The sequence below is a fragment of the Hemitrygon akajei genome, chromosome 2 (assembly GCF_048418815.1).
Source record: "Hemitrygon akajei chromosome 2, sHemAka1.3, whole genome shotgun sequence".
NCBI classification, from domain to species: domain Eukaryota; kingdom Metazoa; phylum Chordata; class Chondrichthyes; order Myliobatiformes; family Dasyatidae; genus Hemitrygon; species Hemitrygon akajei.
The window spans coordinates 85,349,514-85,367,915 of record NC_133125.1 but is presented as its reverse complement, the minus strand read 5'-3'; positions in this window follow the sequence as shown (position 1 = coordinate 85,367,915).

Here is an 18,402-nt window from a genome sequence, read left to right as displayed (position 1 = left end):
TTATTCTATTATTCAAAAAGGAATGAGGGATAATCCTGAAAACTATACACTGGTGAGTCTCATGTCCATGGTAGGCAACTTACTCTCAGGGATAGGATTTCTGAGCATTTGGAAAACAAAGGCGTAATTAAGAAGAGCAAGCATGGCTTTGTGTGGGTGTGTTGTGTCTTACTAACTTGACTGAGTTTTTGATAAAGTGATGAGGGTGATTGATGAAGGCAGAGTGGTGGATGTTGTCTACACTGGTTTTAGTAAGGCGTTTGACAAAGTCACTCCTGGGAGGCTCATCCAGCACATGAAGATGCATTGGATCCATGGCGAATTGGATTCAGAACTGGCTAGCCTATAGAAGACAGAGGGTGGTGTTTGAATGGACTCACTCAACCTGCAGGTCTGTAATTAGCGGTGTGCTGCTATACTGGAACCTCTACTAACTTGTGATGTGTATAAATGAGCTGAATAAAAATGTAAATAGGTGGGCTAGTAAGTTTACAGATGATACAAAGATTGGTGGTGTTGTGGATAGTGTAAGGACTGGCAAAGTGTACTTTAGTTGGACCAAATCTGGAATATTGTATACAGTTCTGGTTGGCCCCATTAGAGGAAAGATGTCAAAGCTTTGGGGAGGGTGCAGGAGGATTCTGCCTGGATTAGAGAGCATGTGTTATAACAAGAGGTTGATGAAATTTGGGTTGTATTCTCTGGAGCGGTGAAGGCTGGGGGGAGATCTGATAGAGGTTTATTAAATAATGAGAGGCATATATAGAGTAGACAGACTATATCATTTTGCCAAGGTTGAAATGTCTAATACTTGAGGGCATGCATTTAAAGTGACATGATTTATATGTAAGGGTATATGAGAGGTAGGAGGAAAGTTGACATTTCAGGCAGAGACCCTTCATCAGCTCCTCCAGCTGTTTATACTGTAGCTCAGATCAATTGGTAACATTTGCCAGGTCTTGACCCAAAACATCAACTCCTTATTACTTTCCATAGATGCTGCCTGACCTGCTGAGTTCTTCCAGCATTTTGTGTATGTTAGCCCAATATTAAAGTGCCCTCTTACTCTTCATACAAATTAAGATCTAGAAACCACAGCATAAAGTTCCTGAAATATAAGTTTGGTGCCATGAAAAACAATCAAGCTGTATTATATTCAATGCAATAAAAAACTCATAAACTCAGGCTTTGTTGTGATATTATTCAGAAGGAAAGCAGACCCATTAATTTAATATTTCTGTTAAATCCTCTCTGAAGGATTTGCAGACTGTGGACATCATAGCTCTATTGTTTGTTCTTTGGCACAGATCAATCAGTCATATTTTCCCGCAGTTAGTATTTATCAAATTTATCCATACTATATAACTCCCACTCAGTTGTCTTACAAAATCAAATTATATATTACTCATAAGCATTTTCTTTATAAAGAATATTTTATATGGCAGAGGGTTAAGGAATCACACACAAACACAGCAACCAGATGGCATGAACATCAATTTCTCCTTCTGGTAATTTTTTTTTTCTTTTCCTCGCCCTCTTCCCTCTTTTTCCTTTCCGCACTGGCCTCTTCCCTCTTCTCCTCACCTGCCTCCCCCAGGTGCATCTCCTCCATCCCTTTCTCCCATGGTCCACTCTGCTCACTTACCAGATTCTTTCTTTCCCTGCCTCATACTTTTCCCACCTAACCAGCTTGCTCTATCACCTTCGAGCTTGTCCTCCTTCCCCTCCTCCCATCTTTTTATTCTGGCATCTTCCCTCTTCCTTTCCCATCTTGATGAAGAGTTTCAAATGTTTATTCATTTCCATAGATGCTACCTGAATTTTGTGTGGGTTACACGCCAAAGGAGGGAGTTTTGGGCCAGTCATATCTGCAACAGTTCCACACACTGGACAACCAACTGCTCCTTCCTCCCACCCCCCCTCCCCCACCCATTTTAAGTATATATGCTCTTGAATGTTTAACTGACCTACTTGCCTCACCCTTTTGGACAATGTTTTCCAGATGGCCTCTTGCTATTTAAAACGTGCTCCGATCGCTGTTCTGCTGGCATGCTGACCAAATACTTCAAAAGTTGTACCCTTAATTTGGTTACCAACCTTCCCACCAGTGGAAATAGGTTTTCAGGAGTAACCATTTTGAATCCCCTCAAATTTTATTGAGTTTTAGATCCAGTAGTGATGATCCGGGCAGATGGGGCTTGTCAGTGTGATTGGCAGCACATCTAGGAAAAGGAAGACACTGAGGTGGCTATACCCATTCATGGGAAAGGCTTTGAGAATAAGCCCCAAGTAAGAATCCGGAGCTGGAGCCTCTAACGCAAACCTCTGTTAAGTGGCTACTCCTGTGATGCTGCTGGTTCCAACCTGTATCGGTCTCTGCACTCCTATAGATCCATTTGTTGCATGGAGAGGAGGAGCCTTCTGCATGGCAACAGCTTGCTCTCCATATCGTACTGTCAGGTAGACAGCTAGGATGCAACATCCATCGCTGACCCCGACCAATCAAGGGTCTCAGAACGATGATATAATGCTGATCACAGTGATTCTAGTGTGATTGCCACCAAGAAAATGAATTCCAGAGAAGGCAAAAGTTTAGGGGTAACATGAGGGGGAATTTCTTTACTCAGAGAGTGGTAGCTGTGTGGAACCAGCTTCCAGTAGAAGTGGTAGAGTCAGGTTCGATATTGTCATTTAAAGTAAAATTGAATAGGTATATGGACAGGAAAGGAATGGAGGGTTATGGGCTGAGGTGGGTTAGTGGGACTAGGTGAGAGTAAGTGTTCGGCACGGACTAGAAGGGCCGAGATTGTCTGTTTCCATGCTGTAATTGTTATATGGTTATATGGTTTTATATGATAACATATACGTACTTCGATTAAAAAAGATTTAGACCATAGACATACAAGCAGAATAAGGCCATTTGGCCCATCAAATCTGCTCTGCTATTCCATCATTGGTTGATTTATTATCCTTCTCAACCCCATTCTACTGCCTTTTCCCTGTGATGTCTTTACTAATCAAGAACCTGTCAACCTCCGCTTTAAATATACTCAATGACTTGGCACCAGCAGTCATCTATGACTTCCACAGATTCAACAACCACTGAGTAACGAAATTCCTCCTCATCTCTGTTCTAAACTTTACATTAAGCATTGAAATTTAAACTTCAATATAATTGAAATTTTTAAGCTTGATTAATATAGATATTAACCAGTTTATCCTCTTTAGTAATAGATTTAGGGTTTTTTAATAGCAAAGATGGGTCTGCTTCCAACAACGCAGTGCTATCTGATTACTCCACAGGACTGGCCTCTTAGATACTTCAATTTCCAGAGTACGATACAATCCCAGCATCTCCTAATTTAGAAGTGAAAGTGTCATGTCCCCAACCTCTGCTAACACTGTGATACCTTGAAAAGATGATGACTCAAAAAGGCGGCATCCATCAATAAGGACTCCATCACCCAGGACATGCCCTCTTCCCATTGCAACCATCAAGGAGGAGATAGAGGAGCCTGAGGACATACACTCGAAAAAGTTTCAGGAATTGCTTCTTCCCCTCTGCTGTCTGATTTCTGAATGGATAATGAACCCATGTGCATTAACTCATTATATATCTCTTTTTTATTGCTCCCTTTTTGCACTACTTATTTAATTTAATCTTTTATATATTGTTGTATTTTTATTGTTATTATGTATTGCAATGTACTGCTGCCACAAAACAATAAATTTCATGACATATACCAGAGATATTAAACCTGATTCTGATCCAATATGATCACAGTATCCACAGAAATCCCATAAAGAGATATCATTTACAAGGGGAAACAAAACTGCTTTATGTCTTATCACAACCAAAGGAATGTACATTTTCTCGAACAGTAGTCAGCACTACACTGTAGTGTCTCTTTTGCAGTTCTACCTTTTTCATGCAATAAAAATGAAAGATATATGAAAGGGTCCAGAGGAGGTTCCGGAGAATGATTCTAGAAAAGAAAGGTTAACATATGAAAAGTATTTGATGGCTCTAGGCCTGCACACACTGGAGTTTAGAAAAATGAAGGGGGATCTCATTGAGACCTACTATTGAAAGGCCAAGATAGAATGGATGTGGGGAGGATGCTTCCTATAGTGGGAAGTCCAGGATCAAAGGGCACGGCCTCAGAATAGAGGGACATCATTCAGAACAGAGAGCGGGAGGAATTTCTTTAGCCAGAGGGTAGTGAATCTGTGGAGTTCATTGTCACGGATGGTTGAGAGGCCAAGTCATCAAGTATATTGAAAGCAGAAGTTGATAGAGCATCAAAGGTTACAGAAAGAAGGCAGGAGAATGGGATTGAGAGGGATAATAAATCAACATAATTCCGCTTTTACATCTTGTGGTCTTTCAATCTCAAGACATCAGCTTAAGTTTCCATGACAGTCTGAGTTTGCTGTACTTATTGTTAGTGTGAATATAACTTTGCTAAGTTTCATTCCACGTTGGTTCAATTGTTGTAGGTCATTTATCTCATCAAACTGTTTCCTGTATTCTTTCAGAATGCAGATCACTTATGTGTATCTCAAACTACTCATGCGGGTCTATAACCTGTTGCTCGTACCAAACAAAATGTAAGTTCAGATGAAGTCACTGACTGAGAGTTTAGCTCAGTTTCTCCTCAGAAGCTCAAACATGAGAAAATTTGCGGATGGTGGAAATCCAAGGCAAACACACACAAAATGCTGGAGGAACTCAGCAGTTCAGTCAGCATCTATGGAAATGAATGAACAGTCAGCATTTCAGGCCAAGCCCCTTCTTTCAGGACTGGAAACAAAGATGAGAAGTCATAGCAGGAACATAGGGGTGAGGGGAAGAAGAAGCATGAGGTGGCAGATGATAAGTGCAACTGAGAGGTGGGAAGGGGTAAAGTAAAGAGCTGGGAAGTGATTGGTGAAAGAGATAGCGCTGGAAGGGGAGAGAATCTGATAGGAGAGGACAGAAGATCATGGAAGAAAGGAAAGGAAGGCCATCAGAGGGAGGTGATAAGTTGGAAAAGAGATAGGGTGAGGGAGGAAAACAGGAACGGGGAATGCTGAAAGGAAGGGTGAAATTATCAGCAGTTCGAGAAATAGATATTCATGCCATCAGGTTGGAGGCTACCCAGACGGATCATAAGGTGCTGCTGCTCCCCAACCTGAGTGTGGTCTCATTGCGGCAGTAGAGGAGGGCATGGATTGACATGTGAGAATAGAAATGGGAAGTGGAATTGAAATGGGTGGCCACTGGGAGATCCCACTTTTATCTGGCAGATGGAGCATAGGTTCTTGGTGAAACAATCTCCCAATCTACAGCACAACCAGGCGCACCAGATACGGTAGATATCCCCAACAGACTCAAAGATGAAATATCGCTTCACCTGGAAGAACTATTTGGGTCTATAAATGTTAATGAGGGAGGAGGTTTGGGGGCAGGGGTGGCACTTGTTCCACTGGCAAGGACATAGATTGGGAGACCACTTCACCAAGCCAGAAAAAGCGGGATCTCCTGGTAGCCACTAATTTCAATTCCACTTCCCATTTCCATTCTGATATGTCAGTCCATGGCCTCCTGTACTGCCACGATGAGGCCACACTCAGGTTGGAGGAGCAACACCTTATATTCCATCTCAATGGCCACCAACCTGATGGCATGAGCATTGATTTCTCGAACTTCTGGTAATTGTCCCACCCCCGCCTTCACCATTCCCCATTCCTGTTTCCCTAGCTGTCCATCACCTCCCTCTGGTGCTCTTCCTCCTTCCCTTTCTTCCATGACATTCTACCCTCTCCTGTCAGATTCCCCCTTCTCCAGCCCTTTATCTCTTTCACTAATCAACTTAGATCAGAAGACCATAAGATATAGGAGCAAAATGAGGCTGTTTGGCCCATCTTTACTTCACCCCTTCCCCCCTCCCGGTTTCACCTATCTCTCTGCCACTTGTGCTTCTTCCTCCCCTCCCCCACCTTCTTACTATGACTTCTCATCTTTTTTTCCAGTCCTGATGAAGTGTCTAGATCGGAAATGTTGACTGTTCATTTATTTCCATAGATGCTGCCTGACATTTTGTAAATTTCTAGCATTTACTTGGTTTGTTTTAAAAAAAAAACATTTTTCATCTTTGAGACAAAAACAAGGAGTGCCAGAAAGGTTCCACAAGTCAGGTGGCATCTGTGGAGACAGAAACAATCTTCCAGATTAAAAAAACATTCATTACCACTGAAAAAGTGAGTAACCTCCAGGTTTGTCATTGCACCACCAGGTTCAGGAACTGTTATTATCCTTCAACCATCAAGCTCCTAAACCAGCATGGTTAACTTCAACGCGGAACTGACTTCACAACATATGGGTTCACTTTTGTTATGTTCAATATTGAGGGAGTGCACTGAGCACACCATCATTCCAGCCTATAGGATGTTCAACTCAGCTTCATTGATAACTCTACTTGTGCAGTATGTGAACTCTTCCCATGTGGAGTGGATTACTGAGTAGCATAGGAACAACACGATTAACTACCACAACATCTCCCCTTCTTGGGAAAAAAAGACTAAAATTAGTTATGTTCTTCTTGTCCATAAAACTGCATTGAAATTATAGTCACTTAAATTGGATGATTCAATTCACTTTATCCATAACACGTAACCTATGCTCCTTACATAAACATAAAAAAGAATTACCAACATGATAACTGTCTTTCTCTTCATTTTAAGTGGTCTCTCTCTCTCTCTTTGAGACTACCCAGATGGTATATGACAGTAGTCTCCAGCCCCTTGGTATGAACACCGAATTCTCCAACTTCCGGTAATTCCCTCCCTTTCCCTTTCCCCATCCCACTTTCACTTTGCCTCATCTTCTAGCTGCCTATCACCTCTCTCATGATTCTGCCCTCTTCTACTACCCATAGTGCTTTCCTCTTACATTCCTTCTTCACCTCTCCTGCCTATCCCCTCCCTGCTTCCCCTCCCCAACCCCTCGATCTTTCCTCCGATTGGTTTTTCACCTGCACCTCCCCCCTCCCCCCACCTTCTTTATAAGGCCCCTGCCCCCTCCTTCTTCAGTCTTGACGAAGGGTCTCGGCCCGAAACGTTGACTGCTCGTTTCAACAGATGCTGCCTGATCTGCTGAGTTCATCCAGCTTGTTTATACGTGTTGATTTGACCACAGCATCTGCAATGTACTTTGTGTTTACTTGTAGTGGCTTTGTGTTCTCTGCCAAATCTGGAATGAGCTTTCCCAGCTGATATACTATGCCAATGCAACTAAGGATCTCTGATACATTTGTAAGTTGTTTCATGTTCTGAGCTCCTACCAATTTGTCTGAATCTAGGTGCACCTCCTCTGAGGACAGTTGGTGACCTAACGACTTCACCTCCAACTTTTTGTTCAGGGTGATTCCAGCCTGTTTCAGCTTCTCCAAGACAGCCTCAATTATTTTGTCATGTTCCTCACTTGAGTCTCCTAAGATGAATATATTGTCCATGTGGTAGACTATGTAGTTCATCATTATCTGAAAGAGTTCAGGCTGATGAGATGCCAAAAGGGAGTCTCTTGAAGGCATAACGTTCATATGCTGTGAAAAAGGTTGTGAGCTGTGACTCAGGAGCTAAACAGATCTACCAGAACACTGAGTTTGCATTTAGTTTGGTAAAGAGCTTTGCTCCACCCTTCATACCCAATGTGTGCTCAACAGAGGGCAGCATGAACTTCTCCCGTCTTGCTGCTTTTTCTATTTTGTTAGATCCTCTCTGTGCCATCTGGCTTGAGTGTAACGATACGCACCCAACCATGCCAGCTTCTGGGGATTAAATGTTCCGATTCTCCAGAATATCGATAGCTACCCCCTTTAAAGATTCAGGCCTGCCCTACTCATTGATGACCACGTTTTGGTGCTAGGATTTTAATATTTAAAGAGCACCTGAACAGAGCTCAACTTTGATTTCTCGTCTTCCGTCTATTTAGAACCCTGTCCTTGTTTCAGTCTGTATTGTGTCTCGATTCTAGTGTCGGATACTCCGGCACTTGGATCCTTACCATCCTCACCTGGTCTGCCCTGACAGTACAACTAAGCCTAACAATACCCCAGTGGGGTACTGGATCCTCTCACCAGCTGCAGTGAGAGAATTTCAAGACAGAGCCTGGAGATGCACCACCTCCAGGTCGCCGTATGCCAACTATTGCAGGGAGAAAGACTCAGGTGCTCAGGTAAGGCTGTTGGTCAGGTGAGGCTGTTGGTCGCACTGCTGAGTCAGTCCATCTTCTGACCTGGAGAGATTTGATGGCGACCTGGGTTCTTGCCACGGCAATGTTCTTGATGTCTGAACTCCAGCCGTCCCAGTTTCCTATGGACCATGGAAACGTGGCTTTTGTGATCTCTCTTTTCTCCAGGAGAGCCCTGGCCTGGGCCACCATGCATTGGGAGCGGTTAGAGAGTTGCTCTCATTTGGAAGAATTCATGAACACCACAAAGAGGATGTTCCATCATCCAGCCAGAGCTGACAGAGCCTTGGACCATCTGATGAAGGTGCATCAAGGTAGTTGGTCAGAAGCACACTATACTATTGAATTTAGGACTTTGGCCAAGGAGTGTGGCAGGAGGGGGGGACATTGGCCACTCTGTACCACCACAGATTCTGAGGCCAGTTAAAGGATGCCCTTGCCATGGGAGAGCTGCCAGAGGACTTAGAGGCTCTGATTGATCGGTTGATCAGCCTCAATAACTACCTGGCAGAGCAAAAGTGGGACTACCTCAAGAGGCCCAAGCACAACCTTATGACATCACAGTTCCACTTCCATCTCCTGCACAAGATTCTATCGAGACTCTCAAAATGGTGCTCATGGGGTGAGGCTGAATCCTCCACTCCAATCCTTTTACTTCTTTTACCTGCAATCACCCCCTAACTGACTCATTTATACCTACACTAAAGGGGTTGATATTTAAGGTATATTTTTTGAGATTCATTTTCAATTTGTTAAAATGGCTAGGAGAGAACAAGAAGTTAAAGAAGGCAAAGCAACTAAAGACCCGTTAACTTTGGATGCAATCTCAAAACTTCATGATGAAAGACTGGAGGTAAAACTTACCCAAAAATCCTTCTCGCTTGAGGAAATTTTAAGGACAGTCGATGAAAGTCTCGAATCGCTTAGATGTGAAATGTAAAAACAACCAGCAAGAATTTCAGATCTCGATGAAGCCACTTGCCAGAGGGATCGTAGAATTGAAACTTTGGAACAAAAGTTGTCTTTGACTTCTTAAGTGTTGGAACGTTACACATCCAAAGTTATCGATCTCGAAAATCAATCTCGAAGTCAGAACTTGCGGATAATCGGGCTCCTGGCAGGTGTCGAGAAGGGCGATCATGTTGAATTCTTCTCTAAATTCTTAATGGACGTGTTTGGCTCAAATGTTCTGGATACCTCTCCAGTGATCGACCGTGTGTATCGCATCTCTTGTTTGAAGCTAGCTCTAGGCGAAAGACCACGGCCAGTTATCCTCCGTCTTCATTATGCTCATATTAAAGATCGTCTGATTCGAGTTGCCTGACAGAAGGGCATGATCAGCTTTCAAGAGTTTAAATTTTGCATTGTGGAAGATTTTGGTCCTGAAGTTCTGAGGGAAAGAATGGCTTTTAAATCAGTGATGTCAGAATTCTTTCAAAAAGGTTTCAAACAAGCTCTGATATTCCCAGCACATCTGAGAGTCGTTCTTTCTGATAATTCTCGCCGGCTGTTTAAATCTCCAGCTGACGCCCAAAGGTTTCTCGAGGAACATCATTCTTCTGTTACGAGCTGATTAATGTTATTATCTGTTTTTAACAGTTTTTTGTTTTTGCTCTTTTATTAAGCTAACAATTAGCTTAAAGACTCGGATCTTCATAATTTGACGATCCATGTGTGTTGATTGATACTGCAACTACTTCTTATATGTCCAGTAAACGTTCATTTTTGGTTCCTTTTCGGGACCTTTTCTTTTTATTATTATTCTTTTGATTTTGAAAGTTACTAACTAAATCTTTTAAGTTTGAATTTATTTTTGTCTTATATCTCATGCTGGAGAATTCACTCTTATTTAACTTTTTTTTCAAGATGTCGCTTCTTCTTCCCATAACACCTTAATTTCTTGGACACGTCACATCCGTTTGGGTGTGTCTGTACAATAGTGCTGGTGTTTTATTGAAATATTAGTACAGTGCTACCCTGTTTTATGTTCTAATGGTTTAGTTCTTTTTCTCAAAAATTTGCCTTCTCTTTTATATTAATTATTACAGGTTTCTTCTCGTTACAGTAACCCTTTGTTTTCGAATATGGGTGGTTTGTGGGTTTTTTCCGCATTTTTTTGAGCTGCTGTCTTGAGAGATGGGGGTATATTTAGTATTAGTCAGCTTGCTGGCCCTTCTCTGGCTTTTTCTTGGGTTTCCGCGGGTGGGGGGAGGGGGTTTTCCTTTTTCTTTTGCTTTTTGTTTAGTTTTCTATCTATGGGCTAACTTGTAACTACCAAAATGTCTGAAGTGTCGTAACTTCCGGTTCCTCTTTGAACCTGCTTTTCTCTTCCGGACTCATGACGTTATTTACTGTTTAACCTTTTGCGTCTATCATGATAAATATTAGCAATATGGATAAGACTATTAACTTTGTTTCTTGGAATACAAATGGTCTAAACCATCCGATTAAACGGAAAAAATATTTAAAGTATTCCATAGAATGAACACTAATATTATTTTTGCACAAGAGACTCATGAGAGGAAAGAGGATAATCAACGCTTTTTTAGGTTTTGGAAGGATCAGCAGTACTGTTCGAATTCCCAAGCTAAAGTGAGAGATGCTTCTATTTTCATAGATTCTTCAACCTTTTTCACTCATTATGAAACAATTTCAGACCCACAGGGTTTATTTTTGCTTTTTACTGGCTTACTTTTTATCCAAAAAGTTGTTTTGGTTAATGTCTATGCCCCGATTATTGATTATCCTGAATTTTTAAGCATTTATTCACATCCCTTCCTAATTTAAACGAGTAAATGATGATAATCGGTGGGGATTTTAATTGTTGTTTAAATCCCTCAATGGATAGATCTAAGTCTAACCAAGTTCTTACGAATAAATCGGCCTTTCTCATTAATTCCTTTATGGTTGATCCTGGAATTCCTGAAATTTTGCGATTTTTACATCCTAAGGATAAAGAATTTCCATACTTCTCTCATGTATATCATAATTACTCTAGAATTGACTATTTCTTTATTAATCATCATTTACTTACAGCTGTTATTGACTGTAACTATCATTCTATTACAATCGCTGGCCATGCACCTTTGAAACTATCTATTGAGACAACGGATTCATCTTCTAGTGTTAAACCATGGTGGTTCAATTCCACTCTATTTCAGGATTCAGACTTCCTCAACTTTATTAGACAACAAATTGATTTGTTCTTTTCAACAAACTCTACAGAAGAGATTACTAATGGAATATTATGGGACACTTTTAAAGCATTTATCCGTGGACAAATTATCTCATACTCTGCTGGAGTCAGAAAACAAATTAACACTGAAATTCTTATGTTGGTTGATAAGATTAAAGAAATTGATAAGATATACTCTGTGACTCCTAGTAAGGAGCTTTATAAAAAAAGAGTTGAACTGCAAATGGAGCCCAGTTTATTATTATCCTCTTCGATTGAAAATCAATTAATTAAAACTAGAACACAGTTTTAAATACATGGGGATAAATCTGGTAAATTATTGGCTAATCAATTGAGAACTGCTACAGTTAAACATCAGATTATGAAGATCCGTAAATGAGATGGTACTCTAACGGTTGATCATAAAGAGATAAACAAAGTTTTTCAAGACTTTTATAATTCTTTATGTCAATCAGAATTTCCTGATGATTCCTCTATAATTAATGATTTTTTAAGGAAACTGCGTATTCCGAAGTTATCAGCTGAGGATTGTTTATCATTAGACGCACCCATTACGGAAGTTGAAATAAAAGAGGCTATTTTTTCTATGAACTCAGGTAAAGCCCCTGGTCCGGATGGTTACACTGTGGAATGTTTTAAATCTTTTTCTTCTATACTCTATCCTTGGTTATGTAAAATTTTTAGGGACGCATTAACTACAGGCAAATTACCACAATCTTTTTATGAAGCCTCCATTTCCCTAATTCTTAAAAAAGACAAAGACCCTATTGAATGTGCACCATATCAGCCTATATCTCTGCTGAATGTGGATTCTAAGATTTTTTCCAAACTTTTGGCCACCAGACTGGAAAATATAAAACCTGAAATCATCTCTGAGGACCAAACTGGATTTATTAAAAAATTGTTATTTATCTTTTAGCATTAGAAAATTATTTAATATAGTTTATACTCCTTCACCTAGAACTCCAGAGTGTGTTATTTCTTTGGACACTGAGAAAGCGTTTGACAGAGTTGAATGGCCATATTTATTTAGTACACTTCAGAATTTTAATTTTAGTCCAACATTTATATCGTGGATTAAATTAATATATTATATGTCTTTGGCTTTGGTTCTTACCAATAATCAAAGATCTCCCTTTTTTCAGTTGTTTCATGGCACGAGGCAAGGCTGCCCGCTTAGTCCTTTAGTATTTGACTTTGCTCTGGAACCTTTAGCTATTGCTATTCATGATTCACCTAAAATTTTTGGTATTACCCGTGGAGAAGGGACATATAAGCTATCATTATATGTTGACGTTTTGTTATTATATATCTCTGACCCTGAGAGATCTATTCCTGCTGTTTTATCTTTGATTGCTCAGTTTAATAGCTTTTCTGGCTACAAACTGAATCTCAATAAGAGTGAATTATTCCCATTAAAAATGCAAGTTCCGATTTATAAACATCTACCATTTAAAGTGGTGACAGATAACTTTATGTATTTGGGTATTAAAATTACCAAGAAACATAAGGACTTATTCAAAGTTAATTTCTTACCTTTAATTGACCAGGTTAAGCAACTTTTAACTAGGCGGTCCCCATTGTCCTCATCATTGGTTGGTCGAATCAATGCTATTAAGATGATGGTTTTACCTAAAGTTTGATTTCAAGCATTACCAATTTTTATCTCTAAATCCCTCTTTGATATTATTGAATCTAAAATTTCCTCGTATGTATGGCAGAATAAAAATCCTAGATTAAGTAAAAATATTTACAGAAGTCTAAGAAGGAAGGTGGTTTGGCTTTGCCAAACTTAAGATTTTATTATTGGGCAATTCATATTTGATATTTAATATTTTGGACACAGGACTTGATGGCAAGACAAAGTCCACAATGGGTAAACTTGGAGTGTAAACCTGTACAAGGTTTTTCATTGGTTTCTATCTTAGGGTCTTTGCTTCCCTTTGTTCTTTCTAAACTGAATAAATAAATAATTAACCCAATAATTAAATATATATTACGAATATGGTTTCAATTCCATAAATTTTTTGGTTTGAATAAGTTCATTTTACCAAGCCCTATTATATCTAACTTCTTTTTTCAGCCCTCTGTTATGGACCAGGTCTTTTTGTTATGGAAAATGAGGGGTATAACATGTTTTCGTGACTTATTTTTAGATAACTGTTTCATGTCATTTGAACAGTTGTCTAATAGATATAATTTGCCTAAAGCCCATTTTTTTGATATTTACAAATTAGAAACTTTTTGAATAATATGTTACAGTCTTTTCTGAATTCAAGCCCAATTGATATTACAAAAATTTAGGTTTAAGCTCTTATCAGAAGGGTTTAATAGCCGTTATTTACAATATGATTATGAAAATACAGCTAGAGATATCAGATAAAGTTAAAAATGAATGGGAAAAAGAACTTCAACTTCCCTTACCTACAGAGCAATGGGAGAAAATTTTACAGTTAGTTAACTCCTCTTCTATATGTGCCAAACATGCCCTGATACAATTCAAGGTGGTACATAGGGCCCATATGTCTAAGGACAAACTTGCCTGTTTTTATTCCCATGTTAATCCAATTTGTGATAGACGCCATTCTGAAATAGCCTCTTTGACTCATATGTTTTGGTCTTGCCCTAGCTTGCAGAAATACTGAAAAGATATTTTTGGTATAATTTCAACAGTTTTGAATATTAATTTACATCCTCATCCTATTTATGCAATTTTTGGCTTACCAATGGTGGATAATAGTTATTTATCCCCTTCAGCTCGGCAGATGATTGCATTTGTTGCATTAATGGCTAGAAGATCCATACAATTGAACTGGAAAGAAATTAATCCTCCAACTACATTTCATTGGTTTTCCCAAACTACATCTTGTCTGAGTTTAGAAAAAATCAGAAGCGTCATTTTTGACCTTTCAGTCAAATTTGAAGAACCCTGGAGACCATTTATTCAACATTTTCATATGAGCTAAATTGACCTTTCCCAAACCTTTTTTACTACCCTCAGTTATTTGGATAGAGATGCAGAGTTATTGACACTACTGTGTATATCTGATATGATACAATAGCCCAGGTTGATTAGGTTAGTCACTGTTAGTTTTTTTTGGTTTTTTTTTTAGGCAAATACAGTATGAGTTCGGGAGGTTATTATATCTGCGTTATCAACTGTTTGCATTTGTATTCTGGCCTTATTAATTATGTACTCTCAAGCTCTCTGTATTTGTTTTCTTTCTATATACTGTTTGAAAATTAATAAAAAGATTTAAAAAGAAAAGAAAGATTCTATCGAACCAATGCAAATCAGCTGCACATGACTGTCTATCTATGAGAGGTCCCAGCATTGGAGACAAGATTGCTGCTATTATAGTGTGAAGGCCGAAAGTCTAAAGCCGCAGCTGTCGGGAGGACTGTGATGGTAGCAGTCATTACTCCCAACCCTACAGGTTCTGGTGTCATGCTGAAGGCAAACATCTCTTGTGGAAAGAACTGGCAAGAAGTAAATGCCATTGCGGATTCTGAGGCAGCTAGTATTCTCTTGGACTAGGGGACATCCCATCAACTCTATATACCTCTGCAGAAGTTGAGCCAGCACATAACGGCAAATGTCCTGGATGGTCATCCTCTTGGATCCAGGCCGATCCTGCAGCAGACATCGATTTTGCAACTGAGGATATGGGGAATATGCAGAAACATCCGTTTTCCTATCACAGATTCTCCTCACGTACCCCTGATTCTTGGGCACCCTTGGCTCTAACCCTTCCTTGAACTGGAAGGAAGGGAGGATCATTGCATGGTGCAGTCAATGCAAGAGGGAATGTTTTCAGTTTGGCTTTCCAATCCCCAGACTCTCCCGTGAACATCGGATGATGAGGAGGCAGACTTTTGCCTAAGGTAACCTAAAGCCTCAGGACACTCAATCCTGCCTCCAAGGGCAGACAACTTGGCTCCAGTCAATAGGACTGGTCAAGTCCCAACCCTATCTAGTTGGGGGTGCGCTGGAACAGGACAGAACTGGTCTCTAGTTCAGGAGCAAGCAAAGAAATATGCCAAGGAGGTGCTCAAGAATTCTGGAGCCCTAAGGGAACTAGACATTAGGTACCATCTAAGCGAAAGGCTCCTAAATGTAGATCCTTGGAGTGTAGTCACCAGAAGACAAAGACTATTTGTAGTGCCTCATTTCCATTGTCTGAGGATAGGGATGAAGATTTGGACTCTGATTTGATCAAGTCTCTGCAGTTGGATAAGTACTCCAATTTGGAAACTGTTTCAACAAAGGATTCTAATGAACCCATGGAAGATACTTTGGAGTCTGCTGAATTACCCATGCCTCCCAACGAGCCTCAGAAGGAGGTTCGGGATAGTTGCAACATACAAGCCAGTCAAAATCCCCTTCATCTACAAGGATTTATGAGGGAAAGGCCTCGACTCTTCCACCACACCACCCCTATAACTGTGCGATAGATCTACTGCCTGGTATTTGTCCTTCATGAGGTTGATTATATTTGCTCTCACAATGGGATTAATTTGGCACTCCTTCTCACCAGCCGGTGCTGGCTTCTTCTTCATACAGAAAAGGGATAGACCATGCATTGATTATTTTAGGATTTTATCATCTTTAATGGCAATCTCAAGATGGACCCTAATGAGACACTGTCAGTCAGAGATAGGCCATAATCATCCAGTGTGAAACAAGTCCAATGACTCTTGTGATTTGCCAACTTTTACAGAAAGTTCATCAGGACCTTCAACTCAGTGACAGTTCTGTTGACAGTACTGACTGAGAGATCCACGGACCCTCTCTTTTTGGACTATTGAAGCAGAGGCTGCTTTTGAAGAACTCAAACAGTGGTTCACAACAGCTCCCATTTTGCTTTTAACTAACCCGGACCTTCCCTTCATTGTGGAGGGGATGCCTCGGATGTCAGAATGGGTGCAGTTTTGTCTCAACAGTCACTTTTGGACGATAAACTGTACCCATGTGTTTCTTCTTCGGCCGGCCATCTTCAGCAGAGGGAAACTAAGATATCAGAGATGTAGAGCTGCTCACAGTCAAGTTAGCATTAGAGGAATGGTATCACTGGTTGAGAGGGCCAAGAACCCTTTTATTGTATGGACAGATGACAAAAACCTGGTTTATATTAAGGAGGTCCAAAGACTGAATTCCAGACAGGCTAGGTGGTTTCTTTTGTCTTACTGGTTCAATTTTGGCATGACTTATCGACCAGGATGGAAGAATCAGAAACTGGATGCCTTGTCTCGTCAGTTTAATAAACCTGAAAGAAAGGAGTCGCCTACCAACATTTTTCCCCAAGCTAAGGAGATAGCACCCATTCTTTGGGGAATCTATGCACTGGTTTGCAAGGCACAGGTGTAAGGGGAGAATCCCAAGAATAGGCCTCATCTGTTTGTCCCAAAGTACATCAATGGGGACACGCATCTGGAAAGACCACTCAGCTAGGCATTGCCAGAACTCTCAAGTTCATTAAAAAGGGATACTGGTGGCTTGAAATAGTTAAAGCATTCCAACAGTATGTGCAGGCATGCAAGGTGTGCACCTGAACAAGAAGCCCCACACCCAACCTCAAGGGCTCCTTCACCCCCTACCTGTTCTGAACAGACCATGGGCACTTATCTCCGTAGAATTTATCACGGGTCTTCAACCTTCCAAGGGAAGACCGTTACCATGGTGATTGTAAATCGCTTCTCAAGAGCCTGCAGATTTGTAGCACTGGACAAACTACGGTCAGTGGTAGAGACAGCTGAAATTGTCCTTCATCAGGATCCATGGATTTCCAGTGGATATTGTGTCAGGTTGTGGATCACAGTACATGTCATGCTTTTGGAGGGTGTTCTGTACACTGATCGTGGCTACAATGCACCTTTCCTCTGGGTCAGACGGAGCATGTGACCGGTATATAGAACAAACCCTGAGATGTCTGTTCTCAGAAAAACCGGACGAGTGGAGTGACCATTTGATGTGGGTAGAGGTCACCACAACACACGAAAGCATTCTGTGCACAGGATGTCCCTGTTTGAATGCCAGTTTGGGTATTCTTGCCATTTTTTGCTGAGCAGAAGGATGAGGTTAGAGATCCTGCAGCCAAAAATCTCGTCAGGCACCATAAGGAGAAACAGACTAGAATGAAGGAGATTTTGTTAGCTACTGAAGGTTAACTGCAGGAAAAGATAGGGGCCATCTTTGCAGCCTGGGCAAGATATCTGGCTGTCTACTCAGGATTTACCTCTCCAGGTGGAATCTAGGAAACTGGAATCTAGAAAAGTTCATTGGATCCTTTAAGGTGTTCAAGAAAGTAAAGCAGTGGCTTACGCATTATAACACCCCAAGATCCGTAGGATTAATCTCGCTTTCCACGTTTCCAAGTTGTATCCTATGAGTACCAGACCCTTATTCCTGCTTCCACTGAGATTTGATGATGGGGTAGGGTTTTCACCATAAAAATAATTCTGGATTAATGAACTGTTTGTGGTGTTTGGCAGTCATCGTTGACTAAAAAGGATTTGGACCCAAAGAATGGTGCTGGGTTCCTGAAAGGGACATCTTGGGTCTGGCTGTCATCCATGACTACCATCATCATACTTCTGAGCTGCCAGGGCCAACAGGAGTTAGCCAAAGGGGAGGGGGTCCTGTTATGGAAGCACCTGACTGTGCCAGTTTCCAGGGTTAAGATGCTCCCACTCTCCAGCATATGAATAACTGGCATGGACCCTTACCAATCTGCTAATTTGTGGCCATGTTTTGACCCCTGAATTTCAATATTTAAAGAGCACCTAAACTGAGGTTTAGGTGCAATCATCAGCTCAAATTTGGATTCTTGTCTAAAATCGAGTTTGGTACCCTAAAGTTCTCTTGATCTCATACCGTGTCTCAATTCTAGTCTTGGATAGACCATAAGACATAGGAGCTGAATTAGGCCATTTGGCTCATCGGGTCTGCTCCGCCATTCAATTATGGCTGATT